Consider the following 26,721-nt stretch of genomic DNA (forward strand, 5'->3'; position numbering starts at 1 on the left):
ATTCAGATGTATCCCATGGTCAGGGTCAGGACGGTGTGACTTCGAGTGAAGCAGGTACGGGGATCCAGGAGGTAGAGCTGGAGGAGCCGCAGCCCTTGCTCTCGACCAACAGGTTCGAGGTTCTTACTCCCTGTGGGGACAGGAGCAGGGACTGCAGGGAGGATGAGCAACCTGGCCACAGCACCGTGGAACGGGGGCCATTCAAGAGGGGGGAGTAAATAGCAATGTTGTAGTGGTAGGGGATAGTATTATTAGGGGGATAGATAGAGTTCTCTGCAGCCGAGAGCGAGAGTCCCGAAGGCTGTGTTGCCTACCCGGTGCCAGGGTTAAGGACATCTCCTCTGGGCTGGAAAGAAACTTGCAGTGGGAGGGGGTGGATCCAGTTGTCGTGGTCCATGTTGGTACAAATGACGTAGATAGGACTAGGAAGCCGGTTCTGTTAAAGGAGTATGAGCAGCTAGGGGTCAAATTAAAAAACAGAACCTCAAGGGTTACCTGAGCCACGAGCGAATTTGGCTAGGACAAATAAAATTAGAGAGTTAAATGCGTGGCTCAAAGGTTGGTGTGGGAGAAATGGGTTTTGCTTCCTGGGACACTGGCACCAGTACTGGGGCAGGAGGGAGCTGTTCCGTTGGGAGGGGCTTCACTTGGTCAGTGCTGGGACTAGAGTCCTGGTGAATCATATAACTAGGGCGTAGAGAGGGCTTTAAACTAACTAGTGGGGGGGAGGTTCCTAGAGAGCAAACAATAAAAATGACAACAGAGAAGGTCATAGACTTAGGTAGCAGTGGGGAAATTAAAAACCAGAGCGTGTCAGGAAGGGGCAGAAGGTATGGAGTAAAAGGTAAAGTAATAAAAAGGGCAAAAGCAGGAACTAAGTGTCACAAAACATATTTGAAAGTTCTCTATCTGAATGCACGTAGCATTCGTAACAAAATAGATGAGTTAATGGCACAAATAACTACATATGGGTATGATCTTGTGGCCATTACAGAAACATGGCTGCAGGGTGACAATGCCTGGGAATTAAACATGCCAGGTTATTTAACGATCAGGAAGGACAGGCAGGAAGGAAGGGGAGCTGGGGTGGCTATGTTAATAAAGGAAAGAATCACTGTAATACAGAGAAATGATATTGGGTCAAAAGATCAGGATAATGAAACAGTTTGGGTGGAGGTAAGGAATAATAAGGGGAAAAAAACACTAGTGGGCATAGTCTATAGGCCTCCGAACAGTTGCAACTCTGTTGGACGGAGTATCAATCAGGAAATAGTTGAGGCTTGTAATAAGGGAGCATCTATAATTATGGGGGATTTTAACTATCATATTAATTGGACAAATCAAATTGGGCAGGGCTGCCTTGAGGATGAGTTCATTGAGTGTATTAGGGATGGGTTTCTTGAGCAGTATGTAACTGAACCGACCAGGGGGCAAACAACCTTAGATCTGGTCCTGTGTAACGAGACAGGATTAATTAAAAATGTCCTAGTGAAGGATCCCCTTGGAATGAGTGACCATAACATGGTTGAATTCCATATTCAATTAGAGGGTGAGAAGGTTGGATCTCAAACAAGCGTGCTAAGCTTGAATAAAGGAGACTATGAAGGTATGAGAGCGGAATTGAGTAGAGTGGATTGGGAAAATAGATTAAAGGGTAAGACGATACATGATCAGTGGTGTACATTTAAGGAGTTATTTTACAACTTCCAAAAAATATATATTCCACTGAGAAGAAAAGGGTGTAAAAGAAAAGACAGCCATCCGTGGCTAAGTAAAGAAATTAAGGATAGTATTGGACTAAAAACAAGGGCATATAAGGTAGCCAAATCTAGTGGGAGGATAGAGGATTGGGAAAACCTTAAAAGACAGCAAAAAATAACAAAAAGATTGATTAAGAAAGGGAAGATAGATTATGAAAGTAAATTAGCAAAAAATATAAAAACAGATAGTAAGAGTTTTTATAGTTATATAAAAAGAAAAAGGGTGGCTAAAGTAAATGTTGGTCCCTTAGAGGATGAGACCGGGAAATTAATGGTGGGAAATATGGAGATGGCAAAAACACTGAATGAATATTTTGTATCAGTCTTTACAGTAGAAGACAGTAAGAATATCCCAACACTGGACAAACAGGGGGCTATAGGGGGGGAGGAGCTAAACACGATCAAAATCACTAAGGAAGTGGTACTCGGTAAAATATTGGGACTCAAGGCAGATAAATCACCTGGACCTGATGGCTTACGTCCTAGGCTTTTGAGGGAAGTGGCGGTAGGGATTATGGATGCATTGGTAATAATTTTCCAAAACTCCCTGCAATCAGCAAACGTCCCGGCAGACTGGAAAACTGCTAATGTAACACCCTTATTTAAAAAGGGCAGTAGACAGAAGGCTGGAAACTATAGACCGGTTAGCCTACCATCTGTGGTAGGTAAAATATTGGAGTCCATTATTAAGGCGACAGTAACAGGACATTTGGATAATCATAATTTAATAGGACAAAGTCAGCATGGTTTTATGAAGGGGAAGTCATGTTTGACAAATTTGCTGGAGTTCTTTGAGGAAGTAACATATAGGGTGGATAAAGGGGAACCAGTGGACGTAGTGTATTTAGACTTCCAAAAGGCATTTGACAAGGTGCCACACAAAAGATTACTGCTTAAGATAAAAAATCACGGGATTGGGGCTAATATTCTGGCATGGATAGAGGATTGGCTATCTAACGGAAGACAGAGAGTTGGGATAAATGGTTCATTCTCGGACTGGGCAATCAGTAACTAGTGGTGTTCCACAGGGGTCAGTGCTGGGTCCCCAACTCTTTACAATCTATATTAACGATTTGGAGGAGGGGACCGAGTGTAATATATCAAAGTTTGCAGATGATACTAAGATGGGAGGGAAAGTAGTGAGTGAGGAGGACATAAAAAACCTGCAAGGGGACATAGACAGGCTAAGTAAGTGGGCAGAGATTTGGCAGATGGAATACAATACTGGAAAGTGTGAGGTTATGCACTTTGGCAGGAAAAATCGTAGAGCAAGTTATTATCTTAATGGCAAGAAACTGGAAAATACTGAAGTACAAAGGGATCTGGGGGTCCTGGTGCACGAAACTCAAAAGGTTAGTATGCAGGTGCAGCAAGTGATTAAGAAGGCCAATGGAATGTTGGCTTTCATTGCTAGGGGGATAGAATATAAAAATAGGGAGGTATTGCTTCAGTTGTACAAGGTATTGGTGAGACCGCACCTGGAATACTGCATACAGTTTTGGTGTCCATACTTAAGTAAAGACATACTTGCTCTCGAGTCAGTACAAAGAATATTCACTCAGTTAATCCCGGGGATGAGGGGATGGACATATGAGGAGAGGTTGAGTAGATTGGGACTCTACTCATTGGAGTTCAGAGGAATGAGAGGCGATCTTATTGAAACATATAAGATTGTGAAGGGGTTGGATCGGGTGGATGCGGGGAGGATGTTCCCGATGATGGGTGAAACTAGAACTAGGGGGCATAGTCTTAGAATAAGGGGCTGCTCTTTCAAAACTGAGATGAGGAGGAACTGCTTCACTCAGAGGGTGGTAGGTCCATGGAATACGCTGCCCCAAAAAGCTGTAGAAGGTACATCATTACATAAATTTAAAACAGAAATAGACAGTTTCCTAGAAGTAAAGGGAATAAAGGGTTATGGGGAGCGGGCAGGAATTTGGACATGAGTCTAGTTTCGGACCGGTCATGGCCCTGTGGGTAGCGGAGCGGGCCCAGGGGCCGTGTAGCCTGATCCTGCTCCTATTTTGTGTGTCTAATTCTGTTAGATTCAGGAGATGGTTCTGTGATAGTAGATTGGCGGTTAGGATCAGATCAGCCATGATCTTATTGAATGGCGGAGCAGGCTCGAGGGGCCGATTGGCCTACTCCTGCTCCTATTTCTTATGTTCTTATGTTCTTATGGGACCTACAGTCTCTGTCACAGGTGGGGCTGACGGTGGTTGAAGGGGCGGGTGGGTGGGGTGTTTGGGTTGACGTGCGCACCTTGCGCTGCTTTCGTTTGGCTTCTACTTGCTCCTGGCGAAGAGACTCGAGGTGTTCGGCACCTTCCCGGATGCTTCTCCTCCGCTTTGTACGGTCTTGGGCCAGGGATTCCCAGGTGTCGGTGGGGATGTTGCACTTTTCCAAGGTGACTTTGAGGGTGTCCTTGAAGCGTTTCCTCTGCCCACCTGGGGCTCTCTTGCCATGTCGGAGCTCCAAGTAGAGCGCTTGTTTTGGGAGTCTCGTATCGGGCATGTGGACGATGTGACCCGTCCATCGGAGCTGATCGAGCGTGGTCAAAGCTTCGATGCTGGGGATGTTGGCCTGAGCGAGAACACTGACGTTGGTGCGCCTATCCTGCCAATGGATTTGCAGGATCTTGCGGAGGCAGCGTTGGTGGTATCTCTATAGTGCTTTGAGATGCCTGCTGTACATGGCCCATGTCTCTGAGGCATACAGGAGCGCGGGTATCACTACTGCTCTGTAGACCATGAGCTTAGTGCTGAGTTTCAGGTCCTGGTCTTCAAACACTCTCTTCCTCAGGCGACCGAAGGCTGCACTGGCACACTGAAGGCGGTGTTGGACTTCGTCATCGACATCTGCCCTTGTTGACAGTAGGTTCCCGAGGTATGAAAAGTGGTCCACGTTGTCCAAAGCCTTGTCGTGGATTTGAAGCTGTCTGACTAATGTGTGGAGTCTGCAGCTGTATACCGATGAGGCTCCTTTTGGACAATACACTTTTACCGTATATGCCGCTGAAGGGATCAGGAATTAAAATCTAGATCAGCGGGGAAAGGAACACGGGCTTGTTCAGTGGAAAGACTAACAGGTCATGCCGGCCTCTCCTCAGGTGGTCAGTGGAGACCTGGTTGGGAGCCTGCAAAAACAGAATGAGCCGTGATAATCATAAACAAAGGCATTATCCAAAAGCGGCCTGATCAGTATACAGCTGCAGGCTCCGCACATTAGGCAGACAGCTTCAAAGCTGTGATGAGACAGTCGCCTGCAATCAGCTCCACGTCAGTGGACAGTTGCCTAGGAAGAGGTGCAAGGGCTTTGAGCAATCAGTCTAAAGATAAAGTTCAATGATAAGAAGAGCGGAGGTGTAAGATTGTGTGTCGATTTTATGTGTGTTGCCTGGAGAAGGGGTGCAACCCAGGATCCGGGATCCTGAAGAACTGACGTCAAGGAATACCTGTGAAGAAACTTTGTCCGTCTGCTACGTGGAATGATCACCAACACTCCCTTTAAGCTGCGCTTGTTTTAATAACTGGGCTTGGGTTAAGAAAGAAAGAAAGAAAGAAAGATAGAAAGAAAGAAAGATAGAAAGACTTGCATTTCTATAGCGCCTTTCACAACCACCGGAGGTCTCAAAGTGCTTTACAACCAATTAAGTACTTTTGGAGTGTAGTCACTGTTATAATGTGGGAAACGTGGCAGCCAATTTACGCACAGCAAGCTCCCACAAACAGCAATGTGATAATGACCAGATAATCTGTTTTTAGTGATGTTGGTTGAGGGATAAGTATTGGCCCAGGACACCAGGGAGAACTCCCCTGCTCTTCTTCGAAATAGTGCCATGGGGTCTTTTACGTCCACCTGAGAGAGCAGACGGGGCCTCGGTTTAACGTCTCATCCGAAAGATGGCACCTCTGACAGTGCAGCACACCCTCAGCACTGCACTGGAATAATAAACTCGAGTAAAAAGGAACAATCCTGTGTTAGTGCTCCTCATTTCTCGGGTGCTGAACAATGTATACCTGTGGGGAGAAGCATCTGAACATCTAAAAGATGCTCTCTTACACAGGGCTTTATTACACTGGTTCTGTGTTTGTAAACTTGAGGTCATCCAAAACTCGACTGCCCGTGTCCTAACTCGGAGCAAATCCCGTTCACCCATCACCCCTGTGCTCTCTGACCTACATTGGCTCCCAGTTAAGCAACACCTCGATTTTAAAATGATCATGCTAGTTTTCAAATCCCTCCATGGCCTCGTCCCTCCCTGTCTCTGTAACCTCCTCCAGCGCCACAACTCCCCCGAGATAGCTGCACTCCTCTAATTCTGCCCTCTTGAACATCCCCGATTTTAATCGCTCAACCATTGGTGGCCGTGCCTTCAGCTGCCAAGACACTAAGCTCTGGAATTCCCTCCCTAAACTTCTCCACCTTCTTTAAGACGCTCCTTAAAACCTACCCCTGTGACCAAGCTTTTGGTCACCTGCCCTGATATCTCCCTGTGTGGCTCGGTGTCAAATTTTGTTTGATAATCGCTCCTGTGAAACGCCTTGGGACATTTTACTGCGTTAAAGGCGCTATATAAATGCAAGTTGATGTTGTTGTTGTTCCTGTGATTCGTTCAGTAATGGTATTAAAGTTATGGACCAGAAGATCCCAAGTTCCATCCCGATTCGTGGCTGACCTCAAATGATCCCACACTTCACCACAATACTTCAGGGTTAAGGTGGGGAAAATTCAGCCAAGGTCCAGCTTTCGGTTGCCTCCTGCCGGAGTGAGGATATTAGGCGAGAGAGACAGAGAGAACTTCCATCTATATCGCACCTTTCATGACCTCAGGATGTCACAAAGAGCTCCGCAGCCAATGAAATACTTTTGAAGTGTAGTGTCGGGGAGACAGGGCAGCCAATTTGCACACAGCAAGATCCCATAAGCAAAGATGAAATAAACAATTAGCTAATCTGTTTTAGTGATGTCGGTTGAGCGATAGATATTAGCCAGGCCACCGGGGAGAACTCCCCTGCTCTTCTTCGAATAGTGCCATGGGATCTTTTATGTCCACTCGGTTTAACATCTCGTCCGAAACATGGTACCTCCGACAGTGCGGCACTCCCTCAGCACTGCACTGGAGTGTCAGCCTGGGCTGTTGTGCTCAAGTCTCTGGAGTGGGTTCATCTCTCAAGCTCGTTCTTTTCTGTTGGACCTCATTTAGGATGTTAGTCAAGGCTGAGATTCTAACTCGAGGGTTCTGACCAAGAGGCCCGAGGCTCGTTCACTACAGCAACCAGCGGTCCCGTAAACGAGTGCTGAACCAGCTGAGACTAGCATTACTGCACAGCCTTATCTACGCACAGACCAGCAGATGCAAATGCGATGGCACACATTCCATTTCAGGCTTTGGGATGGACACCTTCAAGGGTATTGTTATAAATCTCATCATCATAAAGAAACTACTCCTGAAATAACACTGGACGGCCAGCTGGTGGCGCCGTCCAAGGAGTATAAATACTCGGGCGTGGGACCAGCTTGCCAGGGACATTTTGTAAGACAGGAACTAGTGAAAGATAACTAGACCTCCATGTTTTGAAACAAGTTGATTAAAGCCTTGCTTTATACTCAAACCAAGTGCGTAGTGAGTTTTATTACATCAGGTATCAAGAAGGATCTGGAAGGTTTAATACTCAACTTCCTTGCAAGATTAAAGAAAGTGATGGCAAATCATAGCACTGAACTCCGAAAGGGCAGCACTCCCTCAGTACTGGCACTGCAGTGTCAGCCCAGATTATATGCTCTAACCACTGCAGCGTGGGCTTGAACCCACGATCTTCTGACTCAGAAGCGAGAGTGCGACCCACTCAGCCAAGTCGGACACCAAAGGCCAACAGCCTTTGGCAGTGATGTCCTCAAGTGGTCAAAGCGGCTTAAAAGAGTGTTTCAGTGTGCTCATTGTCGGAACGGACCTCTTGTGTCTGAATCCAGCAAGTAAAACTTTTGTATTAGAGAGGATGAGAATTCTTTGACATCCTCAACACAATTCCTCATCACATGACCTGTAGGCCGAGGATTAGCCTTCAGCTTTGCTATCAATAATGAACTACTGGATAAGACTAGTACATGTCCTACATAAGTAGCGACAGTAAATCTCTAAGTCTAAAGTATGGAATCCCAGATCCATCATTGTCCTGTGACTGCTGAAATTATTTTTGGTCTTTCATTGTTCCAAAGAAAAATTGTATTCAGTTGTGAATCTGCATGAGGAAGGGCCATCGCTGCAATGTAAGTGAGTATTTTTTCTTCAGTTCCTAACCAGTCCTCCCCTGAAGGCATTTTCTCTCTGTTGATGGGGGGGGACATTTCCATGGGCTTCAGCAACCTTCTAATGCCCCTTAGATTACCCACGGGCACCGGGTCCATCCTCCCTTTGTGAGATTAGATGCTGAGTTTCCAATCAATGTAATTTAGTGCCGCCCATCCCCCTTTAACAACAACAACTTGCATTTATACAGCGCCTTTAACGTCGTAAAACATCCCGAGGCGCTTCGCAGGTGCGTTACCAAACAAAATTTGACACCGAGCCACATAAGGAGATATATGGGCAGATTGATCCAAGAGGTAGATTTTAAGGAGCGTCTGAAAGGAGGAGAGAGAGTCAGAGAGGCGGAGAGGTTTAGGCAGGGAATTCCAGAGCTTAGGGCCCAGGCAGCTGAAGGCACGGCCGCCAACGGTGAAGCGATTAAAATCGGGGATGCTCAAGAGGGCAGAATTAGAGGAGCGCAGAGATCTCGGAGGGTGTTGGAGCTGGAGGAGGTTACAGAGATAGGGAAGGGACGAGGCCATGGAGGACTTTGAAAGCAAGCTACGGCCTGCGTCCCGATAAGATTAATCGGAATGTCAGGGTTTGAATGCCAGTAGTCTATTCGCGCACGGGCGGCATCACAAGGAAGCCCAATGCTGTCACCGTCTGACGTTCGCCCACGTGAGCTGCTCTCTGGTGTGATGACGATCACCCAATGAAGTGCTTTCGTTGAAGCGTGGTCACTGATGTAACGTAGGAAAGGCGGCAGCCAATTAGCGCACAGCAAGCTCCCGCAAACAATGCGCTAATTTACAGAGAACACAGAAATTACCGCACAGAAACAGGCCATTCGGCCCAACTGGTCTGTGCCAGTGTTTATGCTCCACACGAGCCTCCTCCCACCCTACAAATAGCGAATATTAGGCAGGTAAAAATACAGGAAACAAATAACTTCAGTCATAACACTGTAAAATCAAACAGTAATAAAATAACATATAATTAGTAATAAGAATTGAGAAGCCAAGTAAAGTGGCAGAATCTAAAGGAAACACCATTTGTGCATGGGTAGTTTGCCATTAACTTTTTAACCGATTTGAGGGATTTACGTAAACAGCAATGCAATGGAAGGCACCAAGAATGTCCCCGACAAACTCTGAGCTCTTAGTTCTGTATCATCTGTGCTCTAGTGATGGGAATGCAACATGTTCACAATGCAACACACAGAGTCTCTGGTCTCTGGCAGGCCATTTAGTGGTGATGGTGGGTGAAGATCAGGGGGTTTCTTCATAGGATCAATGAGTGGGGGAGGATGAAATTATTTTGGCTGCAGTGTGTACCATCTACAAGAAGCACCGCATGGAACCGGCCAAGGCTTCTTTGACAGCACCTCCCAAACCCGCGACCTCTACCACCTAGAAGGACAAGGGCAGCAGGCGCATGGGAACACCACCACCTCCAAGTTCCCCTCCAAGTCACACACCATCCTGACTTGGAAGTATATCGCCGTTCCTTCATCGTCGCTGGGTACAAAATCCTGGAACTCCCTCCCAAACAGCGCTGTGGGAGTACCTTCACCACACGGACTGCAACGGCTCAAGAAGGTGACCTTCTCAAGGGCAACTAGGAATGGACAATAAATGCTGGCCTTGCCAGCAACGCCCACATTCCATGAATGAATAAAAAAATGTTGAAAAGACCACAATATTAAGCAGATAGGGAAGCTAAACACAAATACAGCTGTACCAGGTGATTTACAACCACTTCTATTAAGGTTTTAAGGCACAAAGAGGGTAGACAAACTTATGGTCAGGCCTACCTTATTCAGCAGGTCAGATAATCTGTTTTAGTGATGGTGGTTGAGGGATAAATATTGGCCAGGACACCTGTGAGAACTCCCCTGCTCTTCTTCAAAATAGTGCCGTGGGATCTTTTACGTCCACCTGCGAGGGCAGACGGGGTTAACGTCTCGTCCAAAAGACGGCACCTCCGGCAGTGCAGCGCTCCCTCAGTGCTGCACTGGGAGTGTCAGTCTGGATTATGTGCTCAAAGTTTCTGGAGTGGGGCTCTTAACCCACAATCTTCGAACTCCGAGATGAGAGCGAGCGCTACCCACTGAGCCACAGCTGACACTGACCTTAACAACGGAACAATGCATTGAGTAATATCTGAGTCAGGGAATCTGTGTTAATTCTCATTACCCGTTCAGCTCCTGTGAAAACTTTAACACCTAAATATTTAATATTTCCTGCAGCTCAGTGCACTGAGAGATTTTCAGCTAACTGCTGTCTACATAATTTATTCAATGGAAGAATTCTGATTTTCTCCAATTAATTTTTCAAGGAAAGTAATAAATAATCCTTCATGGTATTTGGGAGCACTGGGGGATTGGGTTAACTACATTTTTCCATAAACATTATTATATTATTTGCATGCAAGGCACTTTTATTCCATTCATCCCAAGTGAATGGCATCGGTAGGAAAGTTCGACTGAGGTATTTCAGTGAAGGGCTTGGAAGCGAGGTTGAATAGTGAGGATAATCGGGGTCTCTTCCCAACTCCGTCCCTTTGCCCCGGTCTCCGTCATACAGCACAGAAGGAGGCCATTCGGCCCATCGTGCCCGTGCCGGCTCTGAAGGGCTATCCAATTTGTCCCACTCTTTACACTCTTTCCCCGTAGCCCTGCAAATGTTACCTCGTCAACTCTATATCCAATTCCCTTTTGAAAGTTACTATTGAATCTGATTCCACCGCCCTTTCAGGCAGTGCATTCCAGATCACAACAACTCGCTGCGTAAAAACAAATTATCCTTACCTCTCCCTCTGGTTCTTTTGCCAATTATCTAAAATCTGTGTCCTTTGGGTACTGACCCTCCTGCCAGTGGCAACAGTTTATCTAAAACCCTCATAATGTTGAACACTTCTATTAAGTCTTTCCTTAACCTTCTCTGCTCTAAGGAGAACAATCCCAGCTTCTCGAGTCTCTCCACGTAATGGATGCCCCTCATCCCTGGTATCATGCTGGTAAATCTCCTCAGCACCAAATACAGGAAACTTTCGATTTACCGGCACCTAAATAACCGGAAATGTCGGTTAACCGGCAAAATTCAGGAGTAGGTTTTACTTCATATTTATTTGCCTTCTTCCATCTGTTGCTGTGCAAGGGTGTGGCTGCAGCTGTTGCTAAGCTACAGAGATGCTTGAAACTTGTGGCCATTGTTCTACAGTTGTTGCTAAGCAACAGGGTTTGTTGCTTTATACGGAGCTGTCAGCTCTCCCTATCTTTTACTATAGCGTCCGGTTATCCGGAATTTTTGATGAACCGGCACCACGTCGGTCCCGTCCGTGCCGGATAAAAGAAAGTTTCCTGTACCTTGACATCCTTCCTAAAGTGTGGTGCCCGGAATTGGACACGATACTCCAGCTGAGAAAGTTGAGGAACTCTGGCTGACTTCCCTTCCCCCACAGCCCTGGCGTTCTCAGGCAAAGTCTAGCATCCCAGCTGTTGTCTGGTTTGAGATGGGTCAGAACAGCACAGACCACGAATCACACCTTAAACTATATGGGGAACCATCAGACAAACCACATTAGCCTGCTGAGCCACCTTGTAAGAAAAGTGGGGCTCAAATTATTCTGCTTGGTAAATTTATCACAATGTTGACATTTGGAATAACGGAGAAGAAGAAAGAAAGAAAGAAAGAGAAAGAAGAGCAAGAATTTATATATCACATAGGAAAATGGTACAAGGTACTTCACGGAGCTGTAATCGGACAAAAGCCGATGGCAAGCCAATAAAGAAGGGGTGACCAAAAGCTGGGTCAAAGAGATGGGTTTTAAGGAGGGTCTTAAAGGAGGAGAGCGTGAAGCCTAGACAGCTGGAGTCAGAGCTTCCAATGGTGGGGGAGGCCGGGCTGCGCAGGAACAGAGTTTGAGGAACAAAGCATTTGGATGGGGTTCATCGAGTTCCCAGAAGGTACAGAGATAGGAAGGAGTGAAAGAAAGACTTGCATTTCTATAGCGCCCTTCACGAACAGCGGACCTCCCAAAGCACTTTACAGCCAATGAAGTACTTTATTGAAGTGTAGTCACTGTTGTAGGAAAACGCGGCAGCCAGTTTGCGCACAGCAAGCTCCCACAATCAGCAATGTGATAATGACCTGATAATCTGTTTTTTTTTTAGTGATATTGGTTGAGGGATAACTATTGTCCAGGACACCAGGGATAACTCCCCGGCTCTTCTTCGAAATAGTGCCGTGGGATCTTTTACCTCCACCTGAGAGGGCAGACGGTGCCTCGGTTTAACGTCTCATCCGAAAGACGGCGCCTCCGACAGTGCAGCACTCCTTCAGCACTGCACTGGGAGTGTCAGCCTAGGTTTTAGTGCTCAAGTCCCTGGAGTGGGACTATGAACCCTACAACCTTCTGCCTCAGAAGTGAGGGTGCTACCCACTGAGCCACAGCTGACACTAGGTGTGAGACCTAGAATGTAGTAATTAGTTAGTCGTCCTTATTTGGAACCTCCCTGCCAATTTCCAACACTTCAAAAATAGATTAACGAGCCTTAGTGAAAAGGGAAGTGAAGAACCATTGTGTTATTTTTGAGTGCAGTAGGAGAGCAGTCATGGTAATAGTTCAAATCCCACCAGAACACTTAATTCAATAAATGTGATCATTTGTTTTTTTTTTATTTGCTTATGGGATGTGGGCGTCGCTGGCAAGGCCAACATTTATTGCCCATCCTTAGTTGCCCTTGAGAAGGTGGTGATGAGCCGCCTTCTTGAACCGCTGCAGTCCGTGTGGTGAAGGTACTCCTACAGTGCTGTTAGGGAGGGAGTTCCAGGATTTTGACCCAGCGACGATGAAGGAACGGCCGATATACTTCTAATTCAGGATGGTGTGTGACTTGGAGGGTAACTTGGAGGTGGTAGTGTTCCCATGCGCCTGCTGCCCTTGTCCTTCTAGGTGGTAGAGGTCACGGGTTTGGGAGGTGCTGCCGAAGAAGCCTTGGCGAGTTGCTGCAGTGCATCTTGTAGATGGTACACACTGCAGCCACAGTATGCCGGTGGTGGAGGGAGTGAATGTTTAAGGTGGTGGATGGGGTGCCAATCAAGCGGGCTGCTTTGTCCTGGATGGTGTCGAGCTTCTTGAGTGTTGTTGGAGCTGCACTCATCCAGGCATGGGCTAAATCCAGGCAAAATGACTGCAAAAACTGCCATATTATCATTAAAAACCCAACTAATGAACGGACGCAACCTGTCACAGCTACATTACATTACAATAGTTACAATTACATCAGTTACATTACACCTACGTGTCCCACATTACAACAGTGACTACCCTTCAAAAGTACTTCATTGGCTGTAAAGCGCTTTGAGACATCCTGAGGTTGTGAAAGGTGCTGTGTCGAGGCAAGTCTTTCCTTAATTTCTTTCTTTTACTCGTGACCCGAGTCTCACATAAGGGGTTTGAAAGCTAACGGCCTCACACTTCAGGAGTTTGTAAAAACAATTCTTAAAGTCAAGCAGGGCGATAATTGTGGTTTTGCCGACGTTGCCTAGAACAATGACCTTGTCAAAGTCCAATCAAGAGTGATCAAAGCATTTGGGAATATTGAGCAATGAAAAGGCTTCTTACATAAAGAAGAATTTCTGGACCTCATGCAATCTGTTTTTGCGTGGCTTGAAAACCGCACTCAGCAATGAGTTTGCAATCACTGTAAAATAAATTTAGTCGGAGTTGCAGCTCAGCTCAGTAGTCAGTGTCAGCTGTGACTTCTCTGATTTAGCAGGTTGTGGGTTCACAGTCCCACTCCAGAGACTTGAGCAGAAAAATCTAGGCTGACACTCCCAGTGCAGTGCTGAGGGACTGCTGCAATGTCAGAGGTGAAGTCTTTCGGATGGCATTAAAAGGGAAATTAGAGAAGTGTGCAAAAAGGGCACAGCAGTCATCATGGGTGACTTCAATCTACATATAGATTGGGCTAACCAAATTAGTAACAATACTGTGGAGGAGGAATTCCTGGAGTGTTTACGGGATGGTTTCCTGGACCAATATGTCGAAGAACCAAACGGAGATCAGGCCATCTTAGACTGGGTATTATGTAACGAGAAAGGATTAATTAGCAATCTTGTTGTATGAGGCCCCTTGGGTCGGAGCAGTCATAATATGATCGAATTCTTCATTAAGATGGAGAATGAAGTAGTTGACTCAGAGACTAGGGTCCTGAATTTAAATAAAGGAAACTATGATGGTCTGAGGCGCGAATTGGGTAGGATTGACTGGGGAATGTCACTCAAAGGGTTAACGGTGGATAGGCAATGGCAAACATTCAAAGACCGCATGGATGAACTACAGAATTTGTTCATCCCAGTTTGGCATAAAAATGAAACAAAAAAGATGACTCAACCGTGGCTAACGAGGGAAATTAGGGATAGCATAAGATCCAAGGAGAGGACATATAAATTGGCCAGAAAAAGCCGTAATCCTGAGGATTGGGAGCAGTTTAGGATTCAACAAAGGAGGACAAATGGATTAATTAAGAAAGGGAAAATAGAATATGAGAGTAAGCTTTCAGGGAACATAAAAACTGACTGTAAAAGCTTTTATAGATATGTGAAGAGAAAAAGATTGGTGAAGTCAAGCGTAGGTCCCTTGCAGTCAGAATCAGGATTTACAAAAGGTAAATTGTGCTTGACTAATCTACTGGAATTTTTTGAGGATGTAGCTAGTAAAATAGATAAGGGAGAACCAGTGGATGTGGTGTATTTGGACTTTCAGAAGGCTTTCGATAAGGTCCCACATAAGAGATTAGCGTGTAAAGTTAAGGCACATGGGATTGGGGGCAAGGTATTGACTTGGATAGAGAACTGATTGGCAGATAGAAAGCAAAGAGTTGGAATAAACGGGTCTTTTTCCGAGTGGCAGGCAGTGACTCGTGGGGTACCGCAGGGATCGGTCCTTGGACCCCAGCTATTCACAATATATATTAATGATCTAGACAAGGGAACTAGATGTAATATCTCCAAATTTGCAGACGACACAATGCTGGGTGGGCGTGTGTGCTGTGAGGAGGATGCCGAGAAACTACAGTATGATTTGGTCAGGTTGGGTGATTGGGCAGATGCATGGCAGATGCAATATAACGTGGATAAATGTGAGGTTATCTACTTTGGTGTCAAAAACAGGAAGGCAGATTATTATCTGAATGGCAATAGATTGGGAGAAGGGGAAGTGCAACAAGACCTGGGTGTCCTTGTGCACCAGTTGCTGAAGGTAAGCATGCAGGTGCAGCAGGCGGTTAAGAAGGCAAATGGTATGTTGGCCTTCATAGCGAGGGGGTTTGAGTACAGGAGCAAGGATGTCTTGCTGCAGTTGTACAGGGCCTTGGTGAGACCACATCTTGAGTATTGTGTGCAGTTTTGGTCGCCTTATCTGAGGAAGGATATTCTTGCCATGGAAGGAGTTCAGAGAAGATTCACCAGGCTGATACCTGGGATGGCAGGAATGACGTATGAGGAGAGATTTGGTCGTTTGGGCTTGTACTCGCTGGAGTTTAGAAGAATGAGAGGGGATCTCATTGAAACTTATAAAATACTGGCAGGACTGGACAGACTAGATGCTGGGAGGATGTTCCCGATGGTCGGGGAATCCAGAACCAGGGGTCACAGTCTAAGGATAAGGGGTAGGCCTTTTAGGACAGAAATGAGGAGGAATTTCTTCACCCAGAGAGCGGTGAACCTATGGAATTCTCTACCACAGAAGGCAGTAGAGGCCAATTCATTAAATATATTCAAGAAGGAGTTGGATATATTTCTTAAGGCTAAAGAGATCAAGGGGTATGGGGAGAAAGCAGGGACAGGGTACTGAACTTGTATGATCAACCATGATCGCTTTGAATGGCGGAGCAGGCTCGAGGGGCCGAATGGCCTACTCCTGCTCCTATCTTCTATGTTTCTATGTTTCTATGAGACTTTAAAATGCGGCCCCGTCTGCCCTTTCAGGTGGATGTAAAAGATCCCATGGCGCTATTTTGAAGAGCAGGGGAGTTCTCCCCGGTGTCCTGGCCAATATTTTTCCCTCAATCAACATCTAAAACAGAATATCTGGTCATTATCACATTGTGGGAGCTTGCTGTGCGCAAATTGGCTGCCGCGTTTCCTACATTACAACAGTGACTACACTTCAAAAGTACTTCATTGGCTGTAAAGTCCTTTGGGATATCCGGTGGTTGTGAAAGGCGCTTTATAAATGCAAGTCTTTCTTTTTTCTTTCTCAGCAATATTGACTGCAGTGGACCTGCTGTTGCTCATTGTAGGTAAGGTAATCTAAGTTCCCCTGAAGCTCCCCTGTTTAAGTCCTGGGTGTAACTGAGACATCCAGACACACAATAACCCAGCTTCCATTTCCAGTCTGTGTTGAGTTTGCTGGTCTCAGCCTAGTTGGCAGTCGGAGCCTGGTTGGCAGTAGGAAGGCTGCAATTGGCATCAGTGGCCCTGGACTAGAGAGGAGAAAAATCAGCCAGGGCTACCTTTCTTGATTGATGTCTTAAAGTGCATGCATCAGGTGAGGATAGGATTCGATTGGTCCCCATGGGTAAAAAGCCTGCCAACATTTACTGTTACGCTTGAAGAATGATTGCTTGGAATGGAGTCGATGTCAGGTGTCAGTGGAACCATACCCAAGTTGGAATGACCATATGGACGAGGGATAAAGTTGTAAAACTAAATTAATCAATAGGTCTACAGTTGTCTCAATGTAACTGGCATAGGCTCTATCCATTGCACTGGATGTGCAATCTGTCTTACTCTGTTTCGCACAAAGTCTAAGTGTTGGCTGTAGGCTGATCTTGGCAGGTATGTTTTCAATCTGATCAGATACATTTTCTCCAATAAAGCAGCACCAGGAGTGGTGTCTAACCAGCTGTAATTAGTAAATCTAATTGTCTCCTTGTTTCACTGAATGAGCATCTACTCTCGGTAACTCCACAATCACCCCTTTCGATCTTGCTAATAAAATGATCTGTGATCTCGTACAGTCTGTATTAAGCAGTGGTGTGGGGTCAATCCTTGCTAGAGTCTAGAATGTCGGAGGTGCCATCCTTGAGATGAGACGTTGAACCGGTGCCCCATCTGCCCTCTCAGGTGGACGTAAAAGACCCCATGGCACTACTTCGAAGAAGAGATGGGGAGTTCTCCCCAGTGTCCTGGCCAATATTTCTCCCTTAAAACATATTATCTGGTCATTGTCTCATTGCTGTTTGTGGGGCCTTGCTGTGCGCAAACTGGAGAGTTACGAAGAACAAACTAACGTTGCTGTCTCTGAATAATTCAACGATGCAGAGACATGCTGTTCTGAATAGCAATTTTAATTATTCCATTTTTTTGTGTAAAATAATAAACCCAAGTAAAACTATTTGGCTTGTAAGTGACTAGTTGGTCTCGACAGTACTCCAACAGTAATGTAATGTAATTTAATAAATGTAATTAATTTTACGAGTGATCCCATTTAATTAAATGATAAAATCAATGCACATAAAAATTTATTTCAGGTGTACACCTTGTCCTGGGCTGAACAACAATCTCAAACAAAGCAAATTTAATTTGCTATTGATTACAATTAAAATCACGACTCCAAATAGTTCCAGGGTGATTGAGTTTGAGGTGGGCTTTTTATTTGTTTTGTTTGCTGAATGGTGGAATCACTCTCAACAACATTCCTCGTGAAATTCTGAGATCGGACACTAGTTTGCCGAGAGGAGTTTGCTTCTCTCAGTCGTTGCTCAGTTGGGAGCACTCTCGCCTCTCAGTCAGAGTATTGTCCCAATCCAGAGAGCTGAGAACAAAAATCCAGGCTGAAACTCCCAGTGCAGTGCTGAGGGAGCGCTGCACTGTCGGAGGTGCCGTCTTTCAGATCAGATGTGAAACCGAGGCCCCGTCTGCTCTCTCAGGTGGACGTAAAAGATCCCGCGGCCACTATTTCGAAGAAGAGCAGGGGGAGTTCTCCCCGGTGTCCTGACCAATGCTTATCCGTCAACCAACATCACTAAAACAGATTATCTGGGTCATGATCACATTGCTGTTTGTGGGAGCTTGCTGTGCGCAAGTTGGCTGATGCGTTTCCTACATTACAACAGTGACTACACTTCAATAAAGTACTTCATTGGCTGTAAAACGCTTTGGGACATCCTGAGGTCGTGAAAAGCGCCACAGAAATGCAAGTCTTTTGTTCATTCTTTCTTTTCCATCAGCTGTCATTGTTCCTCCCCATTCATAGTTACAGAGACACTAGCACTGGTAGCACTCCCAGGTCCGGTACAGAATGGGTCAGATGCAGAGTAAAGCTTCTTCAGCTCTGGAGGAACAGTTGCAAGATTATGTTGAATTCACAAAATACAGACATACACTGAGCCAGTAATATTATCTCATTGCCTTTATCAGTAACTCTGGCTTTGGTCTGTTCTTAGGATGAGGGCTTCAAGGCCACATTTATTGCCCATCACCAGGTGTCCTGAAAAGCTGGTGGTGGACGTTCTCCTTGAGTATAACATTTAATTGTAGTGTAATTAGTGGTATTGATTTGATATAAATTAATTTAAATTAATTAAAGGGTAATTCATGGCAGGACAGCTCGGCCCCGTGGCATGCTCTTCCTGCGCTATGTGGGAAATCAGGGACACTTCCTGTGTCCCTGATAACCATGTGTGCGGGAAGTGTATCCAGCTGCAGCTACTGACAGACCGCATTGTGGTGCTGGAGCTGCGAATGGATACATACTGGAGCATTCACGATGCTGAGGACATCATGGATATCACGTTTAATCAGTTGGTCACACCGCAGGTAAAGGCTGCACAGGCAGGAAGGGAATGGGTGACCACCAGGCAGAGTAGTAGGTGCAGGCAGGTAGTGCAGGGGCCCCCTGTGGCCATCCCCCTCTCAAACAGATATACCACTTTGGATATTGTTGCGGGAGATGGCTTATCAGGGGAAGGCAGGAGCAGCCAACTTTTTGGCACCATGGGTGGTTCTGCTGCACAGGACGGGAGGAAAAAGAGCGGCAGAGCTATAGTGATAGGGGATTCTATTGTAAGGGGAATAGATAGGCATTTCTGTGGCCGCAAACGAGACTCCAGGATGGTATGTTGCCTCCCTGGTGCAAGGGTCAAGGATGTCTCGGAGCGGCTGCAGGGCATTCTGGAGGGGGACAGTGAACAGCCAGTTGTCGTGGTGCATATAGGTACCAACGATATAGGTAAAAAATGGGATGAGGTCCTAAAAGCTGAATATAGGGAGTTAGGAGGTAAATTAAAAAATAGGACCTCAAAGGTAGTAACCTCAGGATTGCTACCAGTGCCACATGCTAGTCAGAGTAGAAATAGGTGGATATTTCAGATGAATACATGGCTAGAGGAATGGTGCAATGGGGAGGGATTCAAATTCCTGGGACAATGTAACCGGTTCTGGGGGAGGTGGGACCAGTACAATCTGGATGGCTTGCACCTGGGCAGGACTGGGGGGAGTGTTTGCTAGTGCTGTTGGGGAGGGTTTAAACTAAAATGGCAGAGGGTTGGGAACCTGTGCAGGGAGACAGAGGAAAGGGAAGCAAGGATAGAAGAAAAAGACAGGAAGGAGAAAAGCAAAAGTGGCAGTCAGAGAAATCAAGGCTTTAAATCAAACATGGCCACAGTAAATAATAATTCTAAAAGGTCTAAGAGTGTTAAAAAAACAAGCCTGAAGGCTTTGTGTCAATGCGAGGAGCATTCGTAAAAAGGTGGATGAATTAGCTGCGCAAATAGATGTAAACGGATATGATATAATTGGGATTACGGAGACATGGCTCCAGGGTGATCAAGGCTGGGAATTCAATATCCAGGGGTATTCAATATTCAGGAAAGACAGGCAAAAAGGAAAAGGAGGTGGGGTAGCATTGCTAGTTAAAGAGGAGATTAACACAATAGTAAGGAAGGATATTAGCTCTGATGATGTGGAATCTGTATGGGTAGAGCTGAGAAATACCAAGGGGCAGAAAATGTTAGTGGGAGTTGTATACAGACCACGAAACAGTAATGCTGAGGTTGGGGATGGCATTAAACAGGAAATTAGAGATGCGTGCAATAAGGGCACAGCAGTTATCATGGGTGACTTTAATCTACATATAGATTGGGCTAACCAAATTAGTAACAATACTGTGGAGGAGGAATTCCTGGAGTGTATACGGGATGGTTTCCTGGACCAATATGTTAAGGAACCAACTAGAGATCAGGCCATCTTAGACTGGGTATTATGTAATGAGAAAGGATTAATCAGCAATCTTGTTGTGCGAGGCCCCTTGGGGCAGAGCGATCATAATATGATAGAATTCTTCATTGAGATGGAGAGTGAAGTATTTGACTCAGAGACTAGGGTCCTGAATTTAAATGAAGGAAACTATGGTGGTATGAGGTGCGAGTTGGCTAGGTTGGATTGGGGAATGTTACTTAAAGGGTTGACGGTAGATAGGCAATGGCAAACATTTAAAGATCGCATGGATGAACTATAGAATTTGTTCATCCTTGTTTGGCATAAAAATAAAACAAAGAAGGTGACTCAACCATGGCTAACGAGGGAAATTAGAGATAGCATAAGAGCCAAAGAGAGCACATATAAATTGGCCAGAAAAAGCACCAAACATGAGGATTGGGAATGGTTTAGTGTTCAGCAAAGGAGGACAAAGGGATTAATTAAGAGGGGGAAAATAGAGTATGAGAGTAAGCTTTCAGGGAACATAAAAACTGACTGTAAAAGCATCGATAGATATGTGAAGAGAAAAAGATTGGTGAAGTCAAGCGTAGGTCCCTTGCAGTCAGAATCAGGGGAATTTATAATGGGGAACAAAGAAATGGCAAACCAATTAAATACATACTTTGGTTCTGTCTTCACAAAGGAGGACACAAATAACCTCCCAGAGATGTCGGGGAACATGGGGTCTAATGAGAGGGAGGAACTGAATGAAATCAGTATTTGTAGGGAAATGGTGTTAGGGAAATTGACGGGATTGAAGGCCGATAATCCCCAGGGCCTGATAATTTACAACCTAGGGTGCTTAAGGAAGTGGCCCTAGAAATAGGAGATACATTGCTGGTCATCTTCCAAAATTCTATAGACTCTGGAACAGTTCCCATGGATTGGAGGGTAGCTAATGTAAGCCCACTAATCAAAAAAGGTGGCAGAGAGAAAACGGGGAAATATAGACAGGTACGCCTGACATTGGTAATGGGGAAAATGCTAGAGTCCATTATAAAAGATGGAATAGCAGAGCACTTGGAAAACAGTGACAGGATCGGACAAAGTCAACATGGATTTACAGACGGTAAATCGTGCTTGACTAATCTACTGAAATTTTTTGAGGATGTAACTGGTAGAATAGATAAGGGAGAACCAGTGGATGTGGTGTATTTGGACTTTCAGAAGGCTTTCGATAAGGTCCCGCATAAGAGATTAGCATGTAAAGTTAAAGCACATGGGATTGGGGGGTAAGGTACTGACTTGGATAGAGAACTGGTTGGCAGACAGGAAGCAAAGAGTTGGAATAAACGGGTCTTTTTCCGAGTGGCAGGCAGTGACTAGTGGGGTACTGCAGGGATCGGTCCTTGGACCCCAGCTATTCACAATATATATTAATGATCTAGGCGAGGGAACTAGATGTAATATCTCCGAGTTTGCAGATGACACAAAGCTGTGTGCTGTGAGGAGGATGCCGAGAAACTCCAGTATGATTTGGACAGGTTGGGTGATTGGGCAGATGCATGGCAGATGCAGTATAATGTGGATAAATGCGAGGTTATCCGCTTTAGTGGCAAAAACAGGAAGGCAGATTATTATCTGAATGGCAATAGATTGGGAGAAGGGGAAGTGCAACGAGACCTGGGTGTTATTGTGCACCAATCACTGAAGGTAAGCATGCAGGTGCAGCAGGCGGTTAAGGAGGCAAATGGTATGTTGGCCTTCATAGCGAGAGGATTCGAGTACAGGAGCAAGGATGTCTTGCTGCAGTTGTACAGGGCCTTGGTGAGATCACACCTTAAGTATTGAGTGCAGTTTAGGTCGCCTTATCTGAGGAAGGATGTTCTTGCCATGGAGGGAGTGCAGCGAAGATTCACCAGACTGATACCTGGGATGGCAGGAATGACGTATGAGGAGAGATTGGGTCAATTGGGCTTATATTCACTGGAGTTTAGAAAAATGAGAGGGGACCTCATTGAAACTTATAAAATTCTAACAGGACTAGACAGACTTGATGCAGGAAGGATGTTCCTGATGGCGGGGGAGTCCAGAACCAGGGGTCACAGTCTAAAGATAAGGGGTAAGCCATTTAGGACAGTGATGAGGAGGAATTTCTTCACCCAGAGAGTGGTGAACCTGTGGAATTCTTTACCACAGAAGGCAGTAGAGGCCAATTCATTAAATATATTCAAGAAGGAGTTAGATATATTTCTTAAGGCTAAAGGGATCAAGGGATATGGGGAGAAAACAGCGACAGGGTACTGAGTTTCGATGATCAGCCATGATCTCATTAATTGGCGGAACAGGCTCGAGGGGCCGAATAGCCTACTCCTGCTCCTATCTTCTATGTTTCTATGTTAACCGCTGCAGTCCTTATGCTGAAGGTACTGCCCTGATGTTGTTAGGTAGGGAATGCCAGGATATTGACCGAGCAGCGATTGAAAGAATGGGCCAATATATGGCCAAGTCAGGATAGTTGTGATTTGAACAGGAACTCGGTCGGTGGTGGTGGCTCACATGATATTACTGCATTTGTTCTTCTTGGTGGTCGAGGTTTCAAGTCTGGGAGGTCCCGTCAAAATAAGCGTGGTGAGTTGCTGCAGTGCATCCTGTAGATGGTATAAGGGTGAAAGTGACCTTTGCCGGTAGGTAACGCAAAACAGGCGATAGCCAATTGGCAGCCCGTTTTACACCCACCTGAGTTTCTTTCTCATTGACTTCAATGGAACAGAACATTGGACGGGGTGCAAAACAGGCTTCTGATTGGCTAGCGCCCGTTCGCGCTATCGCCAATGACCAATTTCACCTGCTGTTCCACCAACCTTAGTGTGTCAGTGACGGAGGAGATAGACATGGAGTCGGTTGCTTCAATCATGGGCCATGGGCTTATCTGAACCATTTAGAACAATTCCGCTTGCCTACCCAACCTTCGTGCTTCACTCTATATCTTGACCTGACCTGCCCCTCACCCAGCTTATTTTGTGCTCTTTATAGAATTTCACATGTAGCTGCTGCACACTTGGCTTGCCTTCTCCTGTTATAGCCTCTTTATTTGGCCATTATGTTGGTATTTACATTGTGCTTCTACAGTGGATTGCTGGGTATTTATTCTGGCGATCTGCCTGCTGCTTTCCTCCCTTGTTGTCCTGCCCACCTGTCCTACCATACTCTGGTCCTTGGAGAACGCCCAAACTCATTACTAATGACCTTCACAGCTGGCAGAGAGCGGCAGAGAAAGAGGAGGCTTTTAACCCATCAGTCAATGCTGGATCTAGAGCAAGGTCCTGGAGCTGAAAGGACAGGAGCCTGAAGATTGCCAGAACCAGGACATTTCCAACTGAATATCTTAAGAGTGTAACGTTTTTTTCAGTTCATTTTAGAAAAGAGCATATGGAGGCTGATTGAAGCCACTCACCCGGAAAAACTGCACAAGTTGGAATCTATCCCTTACTGCGTTCGATGGAACGCGAGGGAGAGGCAGGTCCCGTTCACCCTAGCCGGTGGATTGGGTTTGAGAGAGCTGCTAATTCCAGACTGCTGGTTTACCTTCACTTCATGCTGTGAGCGAGGACTGAAGCCAGTAATATTGATTCAAGCCCACTCACTCTCCACAGAGCCACGAGTCGAGAGCTCCCCCTGTTGTCTTAGGGTTTTTTGCACTTGGGCTGAACTTGAATTCACCCAGTGAACCTACAGTAGCACACAAGGCAAACTCGCATCCAGTCGGTAAGACCTGAACCTTTCCCAATTAGATATTTGCACTATAACAACAGAAAATGCTGGAAAAACTCAGCAGGCCAGGCAACATCCGTGGAGAGAGAAATAGAGTCAACGGGCTAGATTTTCGTGGAGCCGTCAGGCGGGGTTTCAGGCATGTGGGGGGGGGAGATCCCGAATTTGGGGGTCCCGACACCATCCCGCCAAAAACCCCGCCTCACGTAAGTTTCAGGGGCGGCAGGTACCCGCCCCGCACTGGGACCCGCCAAAACCAGGCGGGAAGGGATTAGTGCCAATTAGCTGCCTGTTAACAGGTAGTTAACAGGCAGTTTTTAGCCTAATCCCTATTTTGAGGGGTTTCGTGTGAATTTCCCGACGGCTCCAAACCACGCCAGGTTAGAGCAGGCGGGCCGTCGGGTTGAAGGAGTTGGAGGGGTCGCGATGTCGGCGCTCAGGTGAGTGATGGGTGCATGAGTGCAAAGGTAAGTGTGTTTGGTGTGTCTAAAGTGTGTAAAGAACTTTTACTTACCTGTACTTACCTTCACAGCCTTTCTTCCTGTAGCCGTCGGGAGCGCATCACTCAGCCGGTACTTAAAGCTGAACGGCTGCGATCTGTGAAAAGTGACAGCCTTCAACTTTGAGTGCCGGTAAGAGTTCTAACTGAGTCTGTCCAGAAGGACTTATGTCAGAACGCAGACTGTCAGTGTTTCACAGCGTCAAACAGCTGTGAAACACATCTGTCAAAACCTCTTGACAGATGAAATTGCAGTCTGTGACATCACCTGTTGCCGGGTGGCCCTTAATTGGCCTGCTGAGCCCGCTGGGCGGGCTGAACAAGGTCAATTAAGGGAAAATCGCGTGGATTGGCCGGAATTCGAAGTAGGCGGGTCAAAAACCTGAAAGGGGAAGTCCTGCCTTCTTCCCGACAGGTTCGAGAAAGTCTACCCCAACGTTTCAGGTCAAAACCCTTTGTCAAGATATTCGCGCTCCCTAGTCTGAATACTCGGATTGTATTAAGAACATCTGATTGTATTTTTCTTTTCAACACTTCTTTAAGGCTTGCCACTTATGACAATTAAAATAATGATGTTGCTCTTTCAAGAGAAAAACCTTTAATTGAACATGACATCGTAAAAGTCCATCTCTCCTTTAAAAGCTGCAGGGCCAGATACAGGGTGAAAATCAAGCCAGACTGTCTAATTAAATGGCACATTCTGCAGATTAAAACGACCTGAACGTGGTCATTACCTTTATATCTTATATTCATGGTCCGCAGATATCTTAAGATCCCGACTGTATCTTACTCGCAAAAGTGTAAAATCACTAATGCACGCAGGTAAGCAGCATTTGAAACATTTTAGATTTTTCTTCCCGATCTTCTCTCCATTCCTGATGACACCCAGCTCTACCTCACCACCACTTCTCTCGACCCTTCCACAGTCTCTAAATTGTCAGACTGCTTGTCCGACATCCAGTTCTGGATGAGCAGAAATTTTCTCCAATTAAATATTGGGAAGATTGAAGCCATTGCCTTTGGTCCCCCCCACAAATTCCGTTCCCTAGCCACTGACTCCATCCCTCTCCCTGACATCTTTCTGAGGCTGAACCACTCTGTTCGCAACCTTGGTGTTATATTTGGCCCCAAAATGAGCTTCCGACCACATATCCGCGCCATAACTAAGACCGCCTATTTCCACCTCTGTAACCTCGCCCGTCTCCGCCCCTGCCTCAGCTCATCCGCTGCTGAAACCCTCATCCACGCCTTTCTTACCTCTAGACTTGACTATTCCAACGCACTCCTGGCTGGCCTCCCACGTTCTGCCCTTCGTAAACTTGAGGTCATCCAAAACTCGGCTGCCCGTGTCCTAACTCGCACCAAGTCCCGTTCGCCCATCACCCCTGTGCTCGCTGATCTACATTGTCTCCCGGTTAAGCAACGCCTCGATTTCAAAATTCTCATCCTTGTTTTCAAATCCCTCCATGGCCTCGCCCCTCCCTATCTCTGTAATCTCCGCCAGCCCCACAACCCCCCGAGATATCTGCGCTCCTCTAATTCTGCCCTCTTAAGCATCCCTGATTAGAAACATAGAAACACAGAAAAATGGGCCCTAAGCTCTGGGATTCCCTGCCTAAACCTCTCCGCCTCTCCATCTCTCTCTCCTTTAAGACACTGCTTAAAACTTACCTCTTTGACCAAGCTTTTGGTCACCTGCCCTAATTTCTCCTTATGTGGCTCGGTGTCAAATGTTTTGTCTTATAATATTCCTGTGAAGCGCCTTGGGATGTTTTACTACGTTAAAGGCGCTATGTAAATACAAGTTGTTGTTGTTGTTGCACTGACTGTTGCTGGGATACAGAGACGCAGGCACCAATACCTTGTCCAAGTGCCTGTTTCTTCAGCAAAAAGCCCAGACAGTGCATGTCAGCAGGACAGTGTTGTGTCGGTACCTTTCTACCTAGACACAATTTAGGACTCAGAACTCAGAGATTCAAACATGAAGTGCTTTATTGGAAGGAAAGGAAGTTCTGGCAAGTTCCGAACAAAAAGAGCTAAACTTAACAGAGGACACCCAACCATTTATCTCCTGTGACAGCGCCACCACAGGTGGGAGGAGAGCACAAAATACATAACATTTCCTCCCCTCTTAAATGGAAGGTCCACATTATTCCTCAACAGGTAAGTTACTTTCAATGTACTCAA

This window comes from Somniosus microcephalus, chromosome 31 (genome assembly GCF_052327205.1).
Source record: "Somniosus microcephalus isolate GS21.2 chromosome 31, FLI_Smic_1.0, whole genome shotgun sequence".
Lineage (NCBI taxonomy): Eukaryota > Metazoa > Chordata > Chondrichthyes > Squaliformes > Somniosidae > Somniosus > Somniosus microcephalus.